Genomic DNA, 18177 nt, shown 5'->3' on the forward strand with positions numbered 1-18177 from the left:
TTGTCTTGTTGACTGCCACAGGGATCTTAATGTCTGACAGGAAGGTGAGAATGACAGCTGAGGGCAGTAACTTTTTAAATAAACTTTGATGAACCTTCCTGCTGCAATTTATCTTTGCCCCTGGGTGTGACAGTGAACAGTGGGGAAGGGGTTAAGGGTTAGCTCTCTGATGCTTACCTCAGCAGGCAGGGTTTACTGTTTTTTGAGGAATAATTAGTACTTCTTTCCTTTCTTTTCCCCTGCAACTGGCTCAGTGGCTAGGGGTGTATCTTCTTTAAATCTGAGGAGATGTGTATACTGCAGAATACAGAAATGTGAAGAGAAGCAAACCAGCCATCTTCAGAAGGGAAAAGTGGTGTCTGAGAAACTAGGGCTAACTAGGTTAGTTATTGTGCTGCTTTAATACAACAGCAGAGCTATTGGGACCCGATCTTTTATCTCTGCGTGATACTGCACATCTAGAGCAACTGCAGGTGTCTCCAGCAAAGCTCTGCATTGTGCCATTGAACTAAACACTCTGATAAGACCCTGTAATATGCCAGTATTGTAATCCTTTTATATCCAAGTGCGTGAGGTGAATTTTAAACGACAGTAACAAGCATGATGCAATCCATTAAGTCTATATTTTACTGTTATGATACATCTTAGGTGCTGTGACACGTGCATTACATTCAAGAGATGTATTTTGCTTTAATGATATTAGTTGGGGTCAATTTCCAGTATGAAGTCATCTTACAGAAATGTTTATTTGCATTCAGAGGTTTCCATGCTTTCATTCAACAGTGGAGAAGATTATTTTCTATCTGTCACCCCTGAAAAATGTCTTTGTATCAACACTGTTGCTTTTTCTGTGTGTAACCTGGAAGGCTTTACTTTGATTCAGCTTGCGTGTATTCTATGAAATAGCTCCTTTAATGTCAGTTGAACAAACTTAGAAACAAGCAAATAAATGACTGTACATTGGTTATGCAAATAAATAACTATAAATAGGTTATGTGGAATTAATTAACTTTCTTTTGGTATATTGCCATGGGACAAATGCAGGAGCAGAGCTGTATTCAGAGAATGATGAAGGTGTTAAAAACAAAAAGAAGAAATATACCTTGATTGTCTAATGGAGGGAGACTCAGTTTTACTGCTGCGCCTTTTGGAACTAACATCTCTTTTTAGTTATGATGGGTCACATGGAAAGAAATACTGACAAACCAAAACCAATGTGAGTCCTACCCTTTAATGAAGCTTTGGAGTTGTTTCCATCTCTAAAAATCTGGTGCTAACCATGCAAATTTGGACTACTTTCATTGTTCCAAGGTGAGAGTATGTACATGTGTGTGCACTATCTGAAGTGATTAATTTCTGTGCCATGGCTTTTGGATAAAAAACAAAAAAATTGCACTTTATTTTTTTTCTGTTTGTTCCTTTGCATGAAACTTACTTGCATGTAAAAAAACAATAACAAAACCAAAAAACAACCCAACATACAACTTTCCATTTTCTCTGCTTGTCTTTCTCTCCTCCTGAGCTTAAACATTAAAATCTGAGAAGGCTTCCTGGAATCTGACTGTGAACACTGTTCACTGTGCTTTGTAGCTAGGAACACATCAGATGATTTCTAGGTGTTGAATCAGCTGAGAAGGAATCTTCTTCGTGAATATAATAAAAATCCTGTGTGATTCTGTTTTCTTTTAGTTTACTCTGCAAGTAGTGTTTTTCACTGTATGGTTAAAAGTTTCATTGATTCTTGCTAAATAGACTTAGTTAGACAAAATCTTTTATGCACATTACACCCATTACAAATTATTTAGAAAATTTGAACATTTAGAGTTATTCGGAAGAGATCATAGAATCATAGAAGCATAGGGTTGGAAGGGACCTCTGGAGATCATCTAGTCCAACCCCCCTGCCAGAGCAGGGTCACCCAGAGCAGGTTGCACAGGAACGCGTCCAGGTGGGTTTTGAATGTCTCCAGAGACGGAGACTCCACCACCTCTCTGGGCAGCCTGTTCCAGTGCTCTGCCACCCTCAAAGTAAAGAAGTTCCTCCTCACGTTTAGGTGGAACTTCCTATGCTCAAGTTTGTGCCCATTACCTCTTGTCTTGTCACTGGGCATCACCGAAAAGAGATTGGCCCCATCCTCCTGACTCCCACCCTTTAAGTATTTATAAGCATTGATAAGATCCCCCCTCAGTCGTCTTTTTTCCAGACTGGAGAGACCCAAATCCCTCAGCCTTTCTTCATAAGAGAAGTGTTCCAGTCCCCTAATCATCTGTGTAGCCCTTTGCTGTACCCTCTCCTGCAGTTCCCTGTCCCTCTTGAACCGGGGAGCCCAGAACTGGACACAGTACTCCAGGTGCAGCCTCACCAAGGCAGAGTAGAGGGGGAGGATGACCTCCCTCGACCTGCTGGCCACACTCTTCTTGATGCACCCCAGGATGCCATTGGCCTCCTTGGCCACGAGGGCACATTGGTGGCTCATGGCCATCCTGTTGTCCACCAGGACTCCCAGGTCTCTTTCCACCGAGCTGCTCTCCAGCAGGTCAGCCCCCAACCTGTACTGGTGCATGGGGTTATTCCTCCCAGGTGCAGCACCCTACACTTGCCCTTGTTGAATTTCATAAGGTTCCTCTCTGCCCAACTCTCTAGCCTGTCCAGGTCTCTCTGTGTGGCGGCACAGCCTTCTGGTGTGTCAGCCACCCCCCCAGCTTTGAGTCATCAGCAAACTTGCTGAGGGTGCACTCTATCCCCTCATCCAGGTCATGGATGAATATATTGAAGACGACTGGATGAACAACTGCATCTATCTTGACCTGCCTTTGATCTGAAGCCAATTATTGTCACATGGCCCTTGAGAACACCACAGTTAGGGTATTTTTTGTTTTGTTTTGTTTTTTAAATGTTGATTAAATATTTTGTGGGAAATTAAACGTTTCTGGAATTCTTTATGTAAGTAAATGTTGTTCTGATTACTGGTGGGAGAAAAAAAAAGTGCTGACTGTGCATACCAGTCAGTGAATTCTAGAGGTCACGGGGGTTTTCTTGTTTTGTTTAAGAATGATATACAAACAGATTTTTCAATATAGTTCCTAAGTTACTGTGAGGGAATCTTATGTGCCATTTGACCATGAGATGTTGGCAAGCAGATCTCTTGTTCTACCTTGTTGCATTTCAAGTTTACCCTCAATCGTATCAGAGAGGTCCTGAAAAGAAGCTGTACGACAGGCTTGACTCAACCAGAATGGGCGCGTGGGGCTGCTTAGGTGGGAGCCTGGTTCCTGGCCACTCATCTCTTTTGCAGTGATTGTGTGCTTGTTCAGTCTTGCTGTGCTGTGTGTAGCGTATTCTTCATAGTTTTAAGAATTGTTTCCCTCAGACCTGAGGTCACAAAATTAAGTTTAAAAGAAAAAAAAAGGACATATTTGCTTATGTGAGTTAATTACATTGTTTTCATTTCCATCCTCCCATAAAATAGACAAATTATGATAGATAGGCAGTAGCTCATTTTATGTTCTGCAGTCATGCCCTGCTTTTATCACTGTAATTATACATTGCTTTTTTAATCATCAAATTAAACTTGCACATTAACAAATGTTGATGTACTCCCTAGTTAAAAAGTAACTAATGTTCCTGGTTTGCAGACATAGAAGCTTGAGGTAAAGCTCTTCTGATGTGTAAGGAGTTGGTGCAGAACTTGGATGAGAACTCCAGACTTCTTGGCTTCCTCTATATTCTGCTTATAAGATGGCCTGAAGTTCAAACTCGCTGACTGTCCACACTGAGTGCAAACCTTTGTTCAGTTGATACTCTGGGCATACTGCTGCTTCAACGCGCATGGAGGAGCAGCCCTAGTGGTGGTTGTTTGGCCTAGCAGCTGCCTCTTTTCACACTGCAGTGATGTTGCGTGGCTGAAATTAGGCAGTCAAGATAGGCGTGGGGTCTTTCTTAGGAAGACCTCAATGTGGTTTGCCACTTGCAGGTGAAATTTGTGAACATAGTAGGCTCTGTTTGCCTTGAACTTCAGCACGGATGTGAATTGCTTTAGCCTCAGGCTACCTTTGAACAGCAGTGTGGGCGCCTGAGACTAAGCCAAGGGAGGGAGCGCAGCTGTTGCTTTATCCTGCTCCCTGGCACAGGCTTGCTATAGAGTGTCTGCAGTGTCTCCAAAGGTCAATGTGATTCAGCTGGCAGCTGATGAGCCAAACATGTCCCACAGTATGCTTTCACCTGGCTTGTCTTCTTTCTCTGAGGAGTGCTGCTACTACCTTCACCTTTTCCTGAGAGGTTGGGGTGGCTGTAGAGGCACACCAGGAGCAAAAGCTGCATCACTGTAGTCTGCAAGGAGGGACCCAAAGCTGGGACATGAGTTCTGACACTTAAAATATTGGATCACTGTGTTATGATAAATTGTGCTTGCTTTTTTTATCCTTTGTAATATTCAGCCTGACAAAATAAATGATTCTGCTGTGGTGTTCAAGGTGGTAGAATTGAAACTTTTCAGATATTCTCTGGTAAAGCCTCTGAGTATTTAAACTTCTGTTTAAGTCAGTAGTTCCACAACAGTTATGCCTTGGAGCTCAAAACCAAATGGGATTCACAACTTTGAAAATTGTATCCCAGCTTTTATTATATTGAAAGTACATGATCACAGCCTTGGTAAGCATGATCTTTCATTGGCTGAACCGCGTCAGGGCTCTGATGACAGTCACAAATGCAAAACAGTAATGACACTGTGAAGACTACATCCCCAGCTTTCTGCTGATCTGCGATGGGGTTGCTAAATACAGTGTTAAGGCAAGTACTCCAGCTTATCATAGCTGAACTTGTGCACGTATAGTTGTGTCTACTGTAGTATATACTGCTTTTATGCTTAGATTATGTTTAAAATTTATTTAATATCTCTTTAAAGTGAGAAACAAAGGATAGTTGTAAATAGAATCATCTTCAAGTGTTTTTTAATTTTGTTTCACTCAGTATAATTTCTTTTTGTTTCATTTTGTATCAAGTTATGGAAGGCAATGCCTAGACTCTCTGCTGTTTATGTTTTTTCTTCTCCCGTTTAGGAAAACATGCCTTCATGCACAGAACTGTAGCTCAACTGCTGATGGTCATTGGCCTCTCAATAATTTGAGAAATGCTGTTCACATAATATCTAAAGCTTTTGAAGTCTAAGCCCAAAATGCATTAGTTCTGGAAAACAAATGAACTCCCATGTAAATCAGCATGATAATGAGCTTTCCCTAAAATTCTTCAGTTTCCTACTGCTGTCAGCAGTGCTTTCCGTGAATTGTGGTACTCCACTGCCTCCAGGCTTGTCAAAAACAGAGTTGTAGATTCATTAAACTGATTGTGGGGAAAATAATGTGGGAGTTACTTTGTTTACACTTGGGATAGTGACTTATTTGCCACTTGCTTGCTATCCCCTCTCCTCCTTTAAATTTGTTACAGTATGTAGTAGGTAGCTCAGCCAGAAGAAGTTGTATTGAATCAAGTGTCTTTGCATTAGGAATCACAGAAAGGCTGCAGGTTTTGTCTAATGCAGAAAAAATCTCCCCATAATAATTTCACTCAGGTGAGACCAGTTGAATTAACTCTCCTGTTGCTGCCTTTCACTCACAGCAGTTGGAGAAAGAAAAAGGATTTTATTAATTTTTTTTTAAATTTTAATTCTGCTAATTTGTGTGTGTGTTGAGGGGAGAGATTTCTTGTTAGTTTTGCCTTTGCCATGAGAGTGACAGGATGAAACTGGAGTTGGGAATTGGTAAATGAAAACATCACAAGGCTGTAATCTGTCTGTGTTGCTTTCCATCAGTGCTAGACCAGTCATCTCTGCTGCTCTTAGTTGAAAATAAAAACTTGCAGGAGTAAAGCTAATGTTTACAATGTTGTTACTGCTTGGCACTAAGGCACTTCCTTACTTTGCAGAGCTTCTGTGTGCACAATCGTGTTTAACAGAGTAACTGTCCGCTTTTATGAGCATCATCTCTGTCTTTTGTGGAACTGAGTTGTTTCAGTTGTTTTCTTTGTAAACGGATGCTTGACATGCTTCAGTCTTTTTAAACCCAGTTTGAAAAAAGGACAAGATTACCAAGCTCAAAGCCAAACATTGTGTCTGTTCCTACTAGTGTTGTTCATGGTCCTTAAGATAACTGACAAATCTGAAAATGGTTGAGATAGATAGATCTTTTTGTTTTCATGGTAATTAAGTTTCAGAGCTGATAAACTTACCTTTTTGCTTATTATAATAACTACAGAACAAAACTAGGTAGGTCTTCGTATTGTTTCTGGAAAACGAGAAACTGCCTTGACTTTCTGGCTTGCAATCAAGACACATTATTATTACCTTTTTACCCATTAATGCCTCTTCAGATTCCTTGTTTTGCAGTAATGATTGCCTCTGAGGAGATATAACACAACAAGGTTAATTTCCTTAACCTTTGATATTTTGGACAGTTTTAAAGATGGATATTCAGAATTTAGGATCTTAAATCTAAAGTTCCTTGCATACTCCCACCATGACATGTTCACAAGGTACAGATTAGCAATGTACTGTTGATCCTTTTCCTTCAATATGACTTCAAATTTGAGTTTCCATCTTGTAGTCCCTGAAAGAGGTGGCAGTTGCTATTCTGTTCTGTCTGTTTAATAAATCTGTGGGACCTCAGATCTGAGTATGGTAGTTGCTCAACCCTAACTTTGACTTGTGTTTCATCAAAACTGATAAAGCTTTCAGGATTCATGAAAAATGAACGCTGCAATGTGTTGAATAGATTCCTTCCTCCTTCTGGAGCATATGCTGCTGTTCATGAAAATGTTCACTGTTGTCATACTCCCTGAACACTTTTAAAAAACCCTTTGAAAAATATGCTGATTTAGTCTTGTCTTACAAGCCTAATACTTAATTCCAGCTAGTGAACAGCAGCCAAACTCGAGTTCTAAATGAAAAAGCAGTAAATGCCCACTTTCAACAGCATTTGACATCATCTGATAGCCTGGGTGTCTCATAGTCATACTGCAGTTCAGAACAGTAAAAAAAAATAAAGTGGTTTTAATGGTGTGGAGGCAGCTTTGTGGCTGGCCTGCCCACAGATAAGAACTGGTGAATATGGATGAACGTGGCTTGTGACAACTTTTTATGTATGTATGTTTTGAGGTGAACCATCCTACACTGCATTTAGTAAACGCTGGAGGCCATGGTTAGAGGCTTGCTGTAAAGTCACAATTTCATGTGATGCATCGTGTCTGATGAATCACAATTTGGAAGAACTAATATTCCTCTGACTTTATAGAGATCCTATGATGATTAGCTTTGGGGGTCTTGGTTATAATCTTAGTTAAAGTAGGGAAATCTAGAGTGAATCCACTGTGATAACAAAAAAGCTGTGTCAATGCTTAATATTCCCTATCTACATGCTGGAAGTAATAATGTATACTGTATTTACAGGATAGTTAAACATTAAGTAGATAATGGTTGTGACTTTTTATGGAAAGGCCAGCTTCTACTGAAACTCCGGATTTTATTGACCACTACTTAGTGCCTTGAAATAGATTTTTCTAATTTTTTAATGGCTGTTGCCCATTTTTGAAATTACAGTGTTCAGTGGTATATAAGGGTTTTTTCAGTAGCGCATGCAGTCTTTTAGGCTGGCACATAAAGCTTGTGCTGTTTACAGGAAAGTTAAAAATAGCAGATTGAATCCACATCTGCCCAGCATCCAGAATATTAAATCAGGAACTCTGTATTCATATGTGAGTGCAAGTCTCTTGGCTCACAGAGGATCCTGTGGCTTTATGTAAACTTTATTTTCATTTGCACTTTAATAATACTGCCTTTCCTCAATTAATATTTTCTCTGTGCATAATTTATTGTGCTTTTATGTGGATCCTAAATAACAACCTAGGAGTCTATCAACATAAAGAGGAAACATGTAATCTAGGTATGAAGTGGAATACCTCAGTTTGGTATGTACACGTTCCCAGTGCTAATGATGGAGATGTCTCTTGATATTTGTTTTTTTTTAAAAAAATATTGTGATTCAGAGTAGGAAAGTCTTATTTATCCTTGTATGCTATATTTTTAATTATTAAAGAAAATAATAAAGGTCTCAGCTTAACCCAGATTTAGGAGCTTTCATGTACTGAAATCTTTTTTCTTTCTATTGTAGTGCATTTTATTTGGATTCTTTTTCTTATCTCTTACATTTCTTTGGGCAGAACATAAAGTTCCATGTATTTTTGTTTTTTTCAAATGTTTTTGCTATATGTTGTTGGCCAGTGTGTGACCTGTTGGAGATGTGCAGATTTGGCAGATTTTTTTCTGCTCCCCAGCCAAAGTATTCATTAAATGATGGGTGACTCTCAAGTCGTTTAGTTTGGATAAACTTCTAAAAGTTGGGAGCCTATCTAAACCTCCTTGGCCTAGGAATTGATTTTCCTGCAGTTGAGGAAGAAGGGACAGCCTTTCTGCTTGAATTCTGTACTCTTCTTAATTTCACTGAGGCCAAATCATCCCATAAGTGATTTTTTTTTTTTGATACTTTATTCCCTTTCATTGCCTTTTATGATCCAATGTAGGAAGTGCAGAGGTGTACGAAAAGTTAAATAAAGTTCACCTTTCTCATTTTTCCCCCCAAACTGCAGGCAAGGTTCAAATTAGGTTCAGGGCTGAGGTGTTTTCTCTGTATGCTCTCTCAACTGGCTAGTTTAGCTCTAGTAAACATTGTGGTGGAAATATGTGACAATTGGCACACTGCTGGTGTGGCAGGCAAGTGTGAAGCATCTGTCTTTAATTTGCTCCGTTGTTTCTTTTCTTCTCTGCTGTTAAATCAGGCAGAGAAATAACAGATTCTGTAGAATTAGTAGGCTTCGTCTTGCAGAGAAGTTTTGGAAAATAATGTTACCCTTAATGACCTGGCATAGTGAAAAGTATGTATGATATGAGACATCTACTCATTATGGCTGTCTGGCATGTATGTCACAATTTTTAATATACTAAGAGTATATAAACAGAGAAAATAATTGTTCAGGTATCTTTTTTTGGATTGTCTGTGATGGATTAGTATTTTTGTAGTGTCCTGGATACGTAGATTTGGAGACCTTTTTCAGTCAGTGATACTGAGTTGGGGAAAAAGTGAGAAGTATGTGACTTCTGAAATCTTAATGTGCCTAATGTCTGTGAATAACAAAAAGGGAAAAAACATAGATTATATAAATGCTCTTTGAGAAGTTTTGAATGCTGCTTTGTTAGTGTTCATTTGGGTATAAAGATTGAATGAGCACATGGGGAGTGCAAATACATGTCTTTTTTGAGGTAGGATTTAGGCATGTTGATTGCTCTGTATATGCTTAGCTGTTTTGCAGATGGAAGACTATAGATGCTGAGTCAGAGACTATTTGAATTAAAACTTATGCAGAGGTACAACTGGATAATAGATGGGAATAGCTTAGTTAAAATATTAGGATTTTTCTCCTCTCTAAAGGCACTGGGTTTGTTACAAACTACCTTTAAAATGAGGGCTGTTTTTCAAAGCCTCTTTTTGTGTTCCATTGAAGTATTTTGATTATTTCTCCTCCCCCCTGAAAATCAGAATCTTAATAACTGTATGGTCACCAAGTCCATCTCTTGAATCTCAGTTTATGTGACTAGGCATCACGAAGCAGCTGTGAGGCAGAAAGAAGCAGGGATGGAATTCAGTTACACAGGCAAGCATTCAGCTGCTTAAGCCATGATACTGCCCTTTCTCTTCCTGCAGTCTTGTCAGCCTCTGTCACAGTGTGCCTACACACTTTCTGCAGCCACTGAGGTGGGGGGGAACTGCTTTGTTCACCACATACCCCACAGTCACTTGTCTGCTATGGCTGTATTGGATCTCACACTGCACAGTTAGCTCTTACTGTTGTTTTTTTGCTTCTTAGGAAGTCTGGGTTCTCTCTCTTCCCATTTTGACAAGTAAATGATGAGTCCTGAATCAAATATACATTTTATCCAGCCTTTACTTTGGTAAAAGTGATTTGGGGGGTGGAGGGATGAGGGACTAAAGGTGAAAGCTGAAGTAACAGAAAATTGAACTTAGTCACCGATGCAGTGAACCTTTGGAGAAAATTTGAAAGCATGCATTGTGATAGCTATTCTTCCACAGCATTTTTGATACCAGGGAAGCTAGATTCTTGATATGATATTTGAGTTGTGATGATTAAAAATTGTCTTAGAATATCAAGATTCTTCAGCTTATTTTAACAATAATTAGGTAGTGAGTATAGAGTATTTTATATTATATTTTGGCTTTTTTTAGGGAAGGATTTTTTTCCCTGAAACTTGCAGTGATTAATAGTTGTTGATTTTTACATTGTACACGGTCAAATGATGAATGTCAACCTGCAATAGCAAATTGCTTTAATTTTCCTTTTTTGTTTGCTTGGGGTGTTTTGCTTTTGTGTTTACTTCTGTTGGGTGAAGGCTTACAAGGTTGAAATAGCAGCCACTGTAAGTACTTTGGTTTGGCACTCAAGAAATATGATTATATAACAGTGTTGGATGACTATTGTTTAAGAGGTGTCTGTGTGTGTGCTATCTCAGCCCAAAGTACAGATGCAAGTGTGTTTTACTATATGATATGTAAAAAGTGAGTTTTCATGAAATGAAGTTTATAACCTTTATTTCTTTCAATTGTTGTAAGTCTAACAATTTTTTAAAGTATTTTTCCAGGAGGCTAGCAGGAAGCTGGAAACTGATACCACTCACAGGACTGATAAGCTGTATCAACAGAGCTTAGAATCATAGAAGGACCTCATTGAGTCCAACTGTAAATCTAGCACTGCGAAGTCCACCACTAAACCATGTCCCTAAGTGTCACATCTACACGTCTTTTAAATACCTCCAGGGATGGTGACTCAACCATTTTCTTGGGCAGCCTGTTCCAATGCTTCACAACGCTTTCAGTGAAGAATTTTTTCTTAGTATCCAATCAAAACATCCTGTGGTGCAACCTGAGGCCATTTCCTCTTGTTCTATTACCTGTTACTTGGGAGAAGAGACTGACCCCCGTCTCTCTATAACCTCCTTTCAGGTAGTTGTAGAGATCAATAAGGTCTCCCCTCAGCCTCCTTTTCTCCAAGCTAAACAACCCCAGCTCCCTCAACTGCTCCTTGTAATACTTGAGCTCTAGACCCTTCACGAGCTTTGCCGCCCTTCTTTGGACATACTCCTGCACCTCAGTGTCTTTCTTGTAGTGAGTGGCCCAAAACTGAACACAGTATTTGAGGTGTGGCCTCACTGGTGGGGGACGATCACTTCCCTAGTCTATCCCAGCTTCTATCTGCTGCTGTGCTAGCACTGTTAGGTAGAAGTTATCAAGTTAAATATAGGTTGAGGGATATGGGGAGGATAGAACAGGACGAGAGGGAAGCAGAGACCATGGGTCATGGGAAAGAGGTAGGAGTTGCAGATGGGCATAAGCTTTCATCTGCCTGAGCCATGAAACTGCTCAAATGGGCAAGATGCAAGTGATGAGGTCTCTTTCAGTTTCTAACCCAGGAGTTTGAAGGCTGTGATTTTATAAAGAAATGCTATAAATATTGGTCTCTTGTGCATGTCACAACTTTCCAAAATCATTTACTAGCTGTGTGCAGACCTTGGCAGCACCCATCTAATACGATTGTGGTTGGTAACTAAAGATCTGTGACTTTGATTGTGGTCTCAGAGTGGCTAAATTTTACAATCCTTCCTCAAGGAAGGGTGGCTGTCCAAAGGAGTGTGTACTGGGTGACTTTCCCAGGACAGTGTGTGTGTACATTCTTTTTTTAACTGTTACATTCTTTTTTTAACTGTGATCTCTCACACCACTGTGAGTTAGCTTCCTCAGACTTGAAACTATGTTGTTCCCAGGACCTCACAAGCTATGGTATGAAAGACAAAAAAAAAGTAAAGTCTGTTAGCAGATGTAGTATGAATGTCATTGGCTTACGGGGAACTGTAATGCTTATGTTTGGCTTGAAGGTAATTTTACTGAGAATTTAATTTGAGTATAAACTTCATTCATAGACCATGAGGTTACAGTCGGTGCTTTAATGTAACTAAACAATCAGATTATATGAGTAGCAGAAAAGACTCTGGGCTAAGATAGTACACGCCTCTTAAGAAACAGTCATCCACACAGTTGTATAATGGCATTTCTCGAGTGCCAAAAAAACCAATATCATAAGCTGCGATTCACAAATGAGTTCCCAATTTATGGGAAACCTAAGCAAGAGTTAGGTGTTTCAGAGATTACTTTGGGTCTGAGGGTTTGAATTGTGACAATCCTTCCTTTTCTTTCTTGCAGGCAGAGCAACCATGGGCATAGTACTCATGAGAAAGAGCTGTAGTCCTTCTCTGTGGGCCACCAACCAATTCATTGGTCAGCTGGTGGGAACATCTGCAGGGAACTATCTGCTGAGGTGATACAATTCTTGACTGAAATGCCTTAGTGGTTAATGAAATTCTTCAAAGCAGAGTTGCTAGGCCCTATGGAGGGGGTTCATAGCACTGAACACCTTCAGTGTGAGTGTTTGCGGGTGGCTTTGACTCCTTTCCTTCATAATTAGTGGAGAGAAACGGGCGCTTCTGGGCTGCAATTCATCTCATCCTAAAGTAGACTTCTGACAGATCAGGCGAATGGTGTTCTAAAAGTGCTTTTCCTCTCTCTGTATTGACAATGAAGTGAGTGAGGACTGGCTCATCTGAGACCAAACATCTCCCTTGTGACTCTGACCAACTCTCTGCTGAAAACTTAGCTTTGGAACTAGCGGCATTTCATGAGGCTATCAAGAGTACTTCCAGACAGCCTGACTCGTCTGACAAATTTCTGTTTTCATGCTTGAAAGCACTAAGGCTTCTTAGTTTGGCATGAGAGGATGTTTAACATTGTCCAGAAAAATAAGTTTTCCAACGCAGTCTCAGAAATGACTGGGTTGTTTTTAATTAAATCTTTTATAAAGAAAAAAAAAAAACAACCTGAAGCAAAGACTGGCAAAGTTAAAAAGGACCAAAAGCAAAGCTTTGTCTTGGAAAACATTAAGCAGCTTCTAAGCTTAGGCATACACTGTTTACAGGGAATGATATATTTCCTAACTTCTGCAATTCAGTATGGCAATAAAAGTTCTTTGAGGATTAGTTCTTTGTTTTCGTCCTGCCCTAAACTGCCAACTGTACAAAAAATAATAGTTTTCTGCTCTTTTCTGAATGTCAGGTTATTTTCAGGTGTTTCACTATTCCAATCATGCAATATTTTTCTCCTTCATACTTGTGCAAAAGCCTTAGAAATGCATTCTAAGTTTGGATGCCCTATGTATTATGTTAACTGCATTATTTTTCTTCCCACATCAGTTCTTGTGGGTGCTGGTTGTATTCTGTTTTGGCAGAGTCTGAGAGACTCTTTAAAGATCAGTTAAAGAAATAATAAGCACAGGCATGCTCTTGACACAATTTTTGCTTTTCTAGATCAACAGAACTGCATTCTTATTTTAATATAGTGCCTTGCCTTGTTTGAAACTTAGTTTTACTGTGAATTTAATTATATTTAAGAAACATCTAAAATGTTTCTTAAAGCTTTTGCTTTTGATATCCAAGGTTTTTTGAAGAATCCTTGCTTCCATTTAATGAAAAAGTTCCTAATATGCAATTGCGGGGGAAAGAATTGAAAGCTTCAGCTGTTTTATCTAATGAATAAGGAAATCCCAACACATAAAAATAAATGAGAACTCAGGTTACAGATCAACCCTTAGAACGGGCAGTGTTGCTCACCTGCTGTAATTTGTTCTGTTCCTTTTAACTAAAGTGCAGTTTCTTGGGTGATTTAACTTTTTGAACAGATGGTTATTTTGGTTTTAAGGAATATGTATCAATTATAAATATGGCACAAATACTTTGTCATAGTTTAGAAAAATTAATAGTTTAGATACTAGTTTATCCCGAGTTGCAATAAATGCCACTGGAGCATGAAAAATATGTGCTAGTTCTATTTTTAACGTGCGTTCCGTGTTCCAGAGGACAGATGAAAGATGTGGTATCTGAGTATAACTGTAAAGTAACACCACAGTGCTAACATGATTAGTGGCTGTAATGTTTGGGTCTGAATGTAACCCTGTTGTGGAGTTCGTTGTATGAAATGGGTACTCAAACAGAATTATGAAAGCCAGAGATGAGCATTGGCCCCTCAATCCATGCTGTTGTTTTTTTCACTGTAACCTGAGGGTCGATTTTGCTTGGTGGGAATTGCCAGTGAATGTTATAATGTTGTATCTTACTAAGACAACCTAAGACTAACATTTTCAAATGTTGTTGCCAAGGCCTGATATTTGAAGTCGAAAGGACAAAAGGTTACAGGTGAGAACTGATCTCACAAACAAGAAGTTTCTCTCTGGTTACAACTAAAGTAAATATTTAAAATAAATATGTTTTTTGTATTCCTTACCTACATTAAAATGCTTTCTGGCTCTGTGTACGTGTTGCTTTGCTGGTTGCTTTTGTTACTGGTCTCACTTCAGCAACCTGTGCCTCTGTTTCTTCCACACTGGATTATCCTGCTGGCTTCTTCTTTGGACTTCACGTTTCACCACCTGCAGGATGGCTCTCCTTGTCTCTCCAAGCAAGGAACATAGGCTTGTACCTATGCCATTACAGATCTCTGGGTGTTCTCCCAGTGGTTTGAATGGAAGCCATATGAGGCACTTTTGTGATCTGTACATGAAAAACAAGTGTACCAGCTTCCTTATCTCCACTTTCAGAGTGTAATCCAGGCTACAGCTTTGCTCGGTAAATTCTAACCGTTCTAGTAGTTTGCTGTACGTCAGATTTTTGCCTTGGGAGCTGAGAGGCTTGAGTTTGAGTGCCCCAAACTTTTTAGGTGTGTAGGAAGGAGGAGATGCCTTGCTGGGCCGCATGAAAGGACTCTCTAGCATTCACCCAAATGCTAATGCTCTGTTTAGAAACAGACTTGGATATCAACTTTTCTTCCTCCTCCTCATCTATGTGGATGTGCCTACTTTCCAAACAAAGGAAGTTGGTCAGCTGGATCCGGCCTGTGAAGTGCCAGTTGGACCACTTTGCTTAACACAGCTGTTCACAGATTTGTCTCTGGAGGTGGGACACTCCCAGTTTCAGTGTGTTTGTGTGTTAAGTGGAGCAAAGCAACTGTCCTAATTGTTGCAGTTAGCAATGCTGCCATATAGTGGAAAGGCTTATCTAAAAATTAAAGTTTTGCAGTTTCCTAGCAACAGCAGGGCTCTGGATTTGCCTGGTCCTTTCAGAAAAGTTTATTTGACAGCTGACTTTCCTTAGCCAAGAATGCTGCTTCTGGTCAGCTAATACATAGTTAAAATTACTTCTTCAGCACTCTCAGTATTCACATTCACAGAGCAGAATGACTTCATGGGGAAGGATGTGAAACTGCTTTCCAGAGCAAGATTTGACATAGAGGAAGGAAGAAATGCAAAAGAAAGGTCTGACTTTCCTTGTGTTTGCTGTTCTGATAATGTTGGCTTTTATAAGGGCCCCAGTTTTCAGGCTTTTTTTCCTTGCTTTCCATTTTGCTAGGTGAGAGGAGCAGAATTGATACATTTTGCTGTGCCTTTCTCACCCATAGATCATTTTGTAACATAAAACCTGTTGTAAGGTGAAGATTGTAAGGTGAAGAAGGTAAGATTAAAGCCACAGCTGAGTAAAAGACAAATGACAAACGAAGTCTGAGAACACAAATTAGAGGTTTTGCACTGTTCTTGGTAAAACATGTGCCTGAAATTGCCACTTTACAAGTCCTTTTGTTTTCCTGAGTAAACAGGCAAATGATGCACAAGCACATTTCAGAATTTTTGCCATTTGATGCCCAGGTTTTCAGAATTCGTGAAGCACTTAACAAAACCGTTAGAGCTGTGAAAAGTGAGATATATCTAAGTTTAGATTTTGCTTCATTTTATAATCAGAGTGGGTGTGGATGGATAATACACCAGAATCAGAGTCTAATTTTCTCTGTTGTCTTCCCAATATAATAATCCTTTAAAAAAAGTGAATTAAAAATTATTTGGCCAATATTAAAGTTATCTTCTTTCTCCAATTTGTGATTGGTGTCATTAATAACACCAAAAATCTTACTGCTTTTCCTTAGCACTTATTATATGTGAACAGAAAGAAATCTTCTTTTTTCCCCAACTAATATGAGGACTCATACCTAATTTAAGTCTTAAATTTCCTGTCAATTGAGTTCTCAATTCCCTTGGTGTGTGAACTAAACACTCCTTCTAAAGGAAGTGCCCTTGCTGTATCAAAAAGTTTCAGATCTCCAGTGTGCAGGCTTGTGTTTCCTCTTCTGAAGTAGGAAGTAGGCTGAAACTTGTAGTCAGACTCCAGCTACAACTGAATTCTTGTGCAAAAATTGACCACAGCTTATAAGAACAACCTTCCGTCTTAAAGGTGCTTTGTAAGTGATTTCTAAACTAATTAATTGGAGTTAATTTGAATTTTAGTATGTATACAGAAGTGCAGCACTTGGTTTTAGTCTACAAGAAGTTAAGCCTAGTCTGAAATACATGAAATGGTTTTGAAAATGCTGTTTAATGTGATTATAATATGTACATGTGATTGTAATATATGCAAGTCTGTATCTATAATGTGATTATAATATATACAATTTAATGTGATTATAACATATACAATTCTACATTGCAGGATAAACCATTACTACCTAGATGGTTTTTATTTTTGTGACAAATTCTGGCCCTATAGCACACCAGCAAAGTTAGCAAAGTTCATGCTATAATCTTGCAAACTTGAAGACGCTGAATTGAAATACTCTTGTTTTCAATCAGAAATTCCTAAATTTAGAAAAAAATTGCATGTTTATGTTTGAGACTTTTATCTTCTAAGGCAACTTCTGGTTATATTTTTATATTTTACTATGTGATTGTAATTGGAACAAATTATTTATTTTTTTAAAGAAAATTAAGCAGACTCTTACAGAATAGCATGATTTTAGAGCAGTGAGATTTTAACAAAACTCAATGCATTGTGGGAGCCTTAATAGCATCACGGGTGTTGGCAGTGGTTTTACACTAAAATTGGTTTGTGTTTAGGATCTAACGGAAGGCACTCAGAGTTTGCTGGTATAACAAGCTATGCTGAAAAACTACCTTAACTGTTCTGTTGGTAGTTACTACTATGCTTCATTGCCTTGAGCAATATATGCAATTATTGCCTTTATAGCCTTCTCCCAGTTTCTGGGAGTACAAGGGTATATTAAAGTCTGAGAGTGTTGTGCCTTTTGTTTTAGCTTAAGGGAAAGCTGCAAAACGTTCCTAGTTTTCAAATGCACTTCAAATTTTACCATAACTGTTTCCTTGTAAAAACTGATATTCTTTCCTTTAAAGGACCATGCAGTCATGCAGAAAAAGAATTGACTGTGCATCCTTAAATTATGGATTCTTGAAGATAGTTATGAGGACTTTTTTTTTCTTTAGGAGCATTGCTATTGTTCTGAAGAATAACTTCGACAGTTTCCTCCAGTGGATTTCATGGATAAGGAGTTTGTTTATTTATTAACTATGAAGGACAATAATCTGAAGCAATAGTAACTGGAAGGGTTCATAACTTAGCAGGATGCTAGTGAATAACAAGGGGCAAAGTTCTTAATTTTTCTCCAGTAAGATGTCTGTTGTCGTGTTAAGGGTGCTTGTTTTTTTTTTAAATCTACTATTTATAGATAGGTTCCAAATGCTGAAAAATGATGCGTCCGTATTAGTGGCCTAAAGTTCTTGCTCACCACACAGATAAGGCTGGATGGAGGTGAGTTTTTGATTAGGAATTGAAAGCAGTACATTTTTCTTTTGTTAGGCCTCCTAGATTCCATTTAACTTTCAGTATATTTCAGGCTATTTCTTCATTTTCTCTTGTTTACTATTTTCAACTTACAAATCCCAAAACCTGGTGCCAGAATTTTCCTTTCATTGTTGCTAACAATTCCATAAATCATACAACAGTCACATGAAGACTTGTGATTTACTTAGATCATTAAAGTATATGATAACCAGGAAGAAATTCTTTACTGTAAAGGGTGGTGTGGCACTGGAACAGTTTGCCCAGGGAGGCTGTGGATGCCCCGTCCCTGGAAGTGTTCAAGGCCAGGCTGGGTGAGGCTTTGAGCAGCCTGGTCTAGT

General features: G+C 38.9%; 1 protein-coding gene across 3 annotated transcripts in view; it reads left to right on the plus strand.

Moving 5' to 3' along the window:
* MAP3K15 (mitogen-activated protein kinase kinase kinase 15) overlaps positions 1-18177 on the plus strand; it is a 90983-nt gene that overhangs the window by 6846 nt on the left and 65960 nt on the right. The window contains exon 1 of one of the 3 annotated variants that reach the window (XM_074605418.1): positions 16401-16445. The exons of the other annotated variants lie outside the window; for them this stretch is intronic. The gene's annotated coding sequence lies outside the window, so the exon portion shown is untranslated. Of the gene's footprint in view, positions 1-16400; positions 16446-18177 lie in introns of those variants that run through there. 3 annotated transcript variants of the gene reach the window in all.

The sequence above is a fragment of the Larus michahellis genome, chromosome 1, assembly GCF_964199755.1.
Source record: "Larus michahellis chromosome 1, bLarMic1.1, whole genome shotgun sequence".
Classification (NCBI taxonomy): Eukaryota; Metazoa; Chordata; class Aves; order Charadriiformes; family Laridae; genus Larus; species Larus michahellis.